Raw genomic sequence first — 5,825 nt, 5'->3', positions numbered from 1 at the left:
CGCGGTAAGCTGGGCGCGGTGGCGGGCCGTCCGGCGGCGGGCGGACGTGTCCCTCCCGGTCCGTATGCGTCCGGTGGCGGCGGGGAGGAGTTTGTCTAGGGTTTGCCTGAAAATTTCGGGGATGGGCACATATTTGTAGGCAGAGGGAGCTAGGAGACTCCAAATGGAGTGAGGTTTTCGCCCACACGATCGTGATCCGACGACGGAGAGCATGGAAGTGACTTAGATGGGTTTTTGGGCTGTTTTGGAGGGGTGTTGGTCTGCAACTCAAAAGAGGCCCTTGCGGTTATGCGGTTAACCGTTGGAATACCAAACGACCTCCAAATGGCACGAAACTTGACAGGCGGTCTACCGATGCTATACCAGGGCCACTTGGCAAGGCTCGGTCCATTCCGAGAACGTTCAACACCCGCACACGAAAAGAGACAAGAGGGGGTGCGCCGGTGCATGTGGGAGTGTTGGATTGCGAAATGGACAACGGGGAAAACGCTTGGATGCATGAGACGAACACATATGCAAATGAGATGCACATGATGACATGTTATGGTATGCATGACATGAATAAAATGCAAAAAAAAGTCAAAACCCAACCACGGAGGGAATATCATATCACATAGCCGAAAATGGCAAGAGTTGGAGATACAAAGATGGAAAGTTACATCCGGGGTGTTACAATAAGTAAAGGGCTCAGGTAAGAGATAATCGAGGCACGCGGAGACGAGGATGTATCCCGAAGTTCACACCCTTGTGAATGCTAATCTCCATTTGGAGCGGTGTGGAGGCACAATGCTCTGCAAGAAGACACTAGGGCCACCGTAATCTCCTCATGCCCTCGCACAATGCAAGATGTCGTGATTCCACTAAGGGACCCTTGAGGGCGGTCATCGAACCCGTACAATTGGCAACCCTTGAGGGAGGTCACCGAACCAGTACACTTTGGCAACCCTTGGCGGCTGTCACTGGAACCCGTAAAAATTGCTCGGGGCAATCTCCACAACCTAATTGGAGACCCTGACGCTTGCCCGGAGCTTTACACCATAATGATTGAGATCCAAAGCACCTCCAACCATCTAGGGCGCCCAAGCACCCAAGAGGAACAAGCTCTAGGATACCAACCACACAAGGGTAATAAGCTTCTCAACTTTTCACTTCCACATATCATCATGGAGAACTCAAACCAATGCAACTAATGCAATGGCAAGGGCACACATAGTGCCCAAGTCCCTCACTCTCAAATCCCACCGAAGCAATGAAAGCTATGGAGGAAAATGAAAGGAAGAACAAGAGGGAGAACACCAAGAACTCTGAGATCTAGATCCAAGGGGTTCCCCTCACATAGAGGAGAAAGTGATTGGAGGAAATGTGGATCTAGATCTCCTCTCCCCTCCCCCTAAACTAGCAAGAATCCATGGAGGGATTGAGAGATAGCAAGCTCAAAGAAGGTAAACAATTGGGGAAGAACACGAGCTCTAGAGGATTTTTTTTCGTTGGGGAAGAAGACCCCCTTTTATAGGTGGGGAAAAATCCAACCGTGATGCCCCCAGCCCGCACACAAGTGGTATTGTTGCCCAGAGGAGCGGTACTACCGCTTGGGGCGGTAGTTCCAGGTGTAGCATTGAGAGAACGAAAGTCTAGGCGCGGTAGTGCCACTGGAGCGATACTACTGTCCTCACAAGCGGTACTACTGCTTAGTGTCTCACGACACAGACAACCAGCGGTAGTAGAGGGAGGGTAGGACGGCAGTACCGTACAAAGAGGTACTACCACACCCTACTATCGCTCTACTACCATGGAGGCAGCGAGGGACTACAGAAGCAAAGAGATAGGCGGTAGAGTGGCGCTAGTCGGTCGCGGAAGTACCACGAGAGCAGTACTAGGTGTGGTACTGCTGTCCAAAATGGTACTGCCGTGCCCAACTACTACCCTACTGTCATCGAAGCGAAAACTAGTCCAGAAGCCTGAATACAAGCGGTAGTGCCCACGGCATTGGACCGCGGATGTACTGCGCAAGAGGTACTGCCGCTAATGAGCTTCAAAATAGGCCAAGCAAAACAAAAGGATATAGTAAAGCCTGAACTGCCATAACTTCTGCGAATGAGTTCAGAATTGAGCAAACTCAAGCTTGTCGGATAGATGACGACAAATACTATCTAACAGCAACATCAGTAAGAAGTGGCAGGGGAGTATTCCTATGATATAGAGATGTGAAACCTCCATCAGTAAAGAGCCGGCATAAACTCCAACATCGGAAACATCATTGAAGATGCATATGAACTCCATTTTTTATGAACTCGAGCTTGTCATGAAGATGACCATAAGCTCAAAACTGACAAAGAGAAACACCAAACAATAACCAAGAAAGATGATGCAAGGATGCAATGGTTTGATCTCTCTACGAATGATACGATCAAGCTACTCACTTGAGAGCCCCCCTTGATAGTACGACAATCGATCATATAACCCAGTCTCCCAACTACCACCATGAGACTGGTAAAATAAAAAACCTATCAAGGGAAAACCTTTGCCTTGCACATAGTCCACTTGAGCTAGATGATGACGATCTTGACTTCGTCAAGTTGGACCACCTTTCTTGATTGCATTGGCTCGATGAAGACTAGTTGATTGCTCCCCCATACTCCACTATTGGTCAGCCATTCTTTGGCACATCTTCATAAGTCCATTGTCATCACAAAGGACGGCAAGCTTCAAGCATGATCTCTTCGTGATGCTCCACTGGAACTTGCACACCGCAATCTTGATGACGATCACCACTTGATGTGATCCTCCATGGGTTGTATAAGATCTCCCTCTTAACGCAGGCCCATGGAAACATACCTAACCCCACAAATAACTCTCACGTAGACCATGGGTTAGTACACAAAGTGTAATGGACAAAGTTTACCATACCATGAGATCACTTGATCTTGCTTGGTACATATTCTATGCTTTGTGTGTTGATCAACTTGAATCGACTTAGTCTTGATTAACCTTGTATCATGTCTTCTCTCTGACCAATATTTGATAATTCCTTGAATAGACCTTGGTCACCACATAAACTCCTTGAAACCAACAAATGGACTTCAAGAAATGCCTATGGACAAATCATATGAATATAACTCAAGGCAACCATTAGTCCATAGAGAATGTCATCGATTACCAAAACCACACATGGGGGCACCATGCTCTTTCGGGCAGATTGTTAAGTAAGTACCTAGTCGGCCCATTTAACTTGAGCGGCAAGTACTTGATGGCATGGAGGTCATCTCCATTAGCCATGTGTATATGGAGAAGGAAATCTTCGATCCACACTGCTGGGTTTGTAGTGTCATCGTATGATTCTATATTGATGGGCTTAAACCCTTCTAGAAATTGATGTTCCATTACCCTGTTTGTAAAGCAGATCAGGTGGGTTGGACCTCAGAACCGGGTAGTATCCTATTGGAGGTTGGGGGAGAGTCGTGTGTAGGCTTGATCTCAGGCACGGTCGTTCCTGTCTAACCAGGCATCATAGCCATCAGGCTCGGCAGGCGCACATCCTCTTGACCCATAAATGGACCAAGGAGGCGCTCAGTTTGCCTCAATGTGATGTCGAACGTCATGAGGGTCTAGGTAATCCACAGGGTCCTTGACATAATGGCGTAGAGATGGTTGGGTATTGATGTTTTCCCGCACTGGCCTATCCCGACCTCTAGGGGGTCGATCAGACACATCAATGGCTAATTCATCGTCAAACTCTGGCAACAAATGCTTGTGAGGATATGATTTGGGTGCGCTATGGAGTTGGTCTTCAAGATATTGTTCGTCCGAGAGTACTTGGACCCACTTTTTGTTTAGTTCATCTGTATTGGCCTGTAGCTGTTGTTGCTTGCGTTTCATACTTTGAGCATTAGCGACGAAGCATTGCCTGAAGCGTTCTTGCTCGAAGGGGTCTTCGGGGAATATGTAGTCGTTGGTTCCAAGACTCTTGTCTTCCTCGGACTCCGGCATGTAATTGTCGTCTACCCCTTCAAAGAGGTCATCGGGATCCAAGTCCTTGGGATTTCCTTCAGGACTATCGTTCCGTACTGGGGAGGCTTGAAAGTCCTCTCCGGGGTTATCAGCGTTGCTAGCTGTTCCGTCGCCGTTATTGGCGGTGACGTTGTTGTAGTTGGGTTCTCTGTTGGTACCCCTTCTACGTCTGCACCGACGTCTTGGAGGGGACCTGGTAGTGTCAACCATGTAGACATCATAGGTGGATGTTGTAGTCCACTTGCCAGTGTTTACCAAGGGCGAACTGTGTTCTGTGGGGCCATCGACATCTTCATCCATGTCCGTGGCCTCGTCATAGTCCAACACGTCGGTTAAGTCATCGACCGTGGCAACTAGCTGGGTGGTGGGTGGGATGTAAATTTCTCGATCGTCGGCTTTAAGTCCAATCTTGTCATAAACTGAAGTCTTGTCGTCTGTGATAGACATGTTCTGGATACGATCCAGCATCTCATTCAGGTGAGATAGTTCTTCGGAGTTCATGGCCTAGATATAAGCGGGGCTGACTCAAAGTATGCTTGGCGTACAGCTTGGCACATTTTCGGCGTGGAGAGGATCCGAGAGTGATCCAAGATCATGTGCCAAGGTCGGCTCTAAGTCCGGCGCAGGGCCGGGTCCAAGCCCGGACCGGGGGTCAAGGGGAGATCGCCCCGAGTCGTTATGTCGGGATTCTTCGATGATGACAGGGAGTCTGATCCGATGTCCTCGAAGGAGATCGGTTCCGGAGTCGAACCTCCGGTGCCGGACAGATCCTCAACTTAGCCAGGTGTCCAGCCTAACAAGATGAGTTCGTGGCGGGAATCTACAGTGTACTCTAGGCCTCCAAAGGTCATGATCTGACCTGGGACGTAGTTCTCGATGGAGGTCGGACGGCCAGTTGAGTCAGCACAGAAGATCATGCTACCAAACACAAAAAGTTTGTCGGGGACATAGATGTTCTCGTGGTCGTTGTCGCACTTGATCTGCAGATGTGCCATCGATCCTCCTGTCAATTGATACGTCTCCAACGTATCTATCATTTTTTATTGTTCATGCTATTATATTATCTGTTTTGAATGTTTTATATGCATTAATATGCTATATTATATTATTTTTGGGACTAACCTATTAACCTAGAGCCTAGTGCCAGTTTCTGTTTTTCCTTCTTTTTGAGTTTTATAGAAAAGGAATATCAAACGGAGTCCAAATGGAATAAAACTTTCGTGATGATTTTTATTGGACCAGAAGACACCCAAGAGACTTGGAGAGGAGGCCAGAAGACCTACGGGGAGGCCACAAGCCCTAGGGGCACGCCCCTAGGCTTGTGGCCCCCCGTAGACCTCCTAACCCTAATCTTCGCTCCATAAATACCCAAATATTCCCCCAACATCAGAGGCATCCACGAAAATACTTTTCCGCCACCGCAAGCCTCTGTTCCCATGAGATCCAATCTTGGGGCCTTTTCCAGCACCCTGTCGGAGGGGGATTTGATCACCGAGGACATCTACATCAACTCTATTGCCCTACAGATGGAGCATGAGTAGCTTACCGCAGACCCATGGGTCCATAGCTAGTAGCTAGATGGCTTCTTCTCTCTCTTTGATCTTCAATACCATGTTCTCCTTGATGTTCTTGGAGTTCTATCAGATGTAATATTCTTTTGCGGTGTGTTTGTCGAGATCCGATGAATTGTGGATTTATGATCGGATTATCTATGAATATTATTTGAATCTTCTCTGAATTCTTATATGCATGATTTGATATCTTTGTATTTCTCTTCAAATTATTAGTTTAGTTTGGCCAACTAGATTGATTCTTCT

The sequence above is a fragment of the Triticum aestivum genome, chromosome 7B (genome assembly GCF_018294505.1).
Source record: "Triticum aestivum cultivar Chinese Spring chromosome 7B, IWGSC CS RefSeq v2.1, whole genome shotgun sequence".
In the NCBI taxonomy this organism is placed as follows: domain Eukaryota; kingdom Viridiplantae; phylum Streptophyta; class Magnoliopsida; order Poales; family Poaceae; genus Triticum; species Triticum aestivum.
This window is presented reverse-complemented; position numbering follows the sequence as displayed.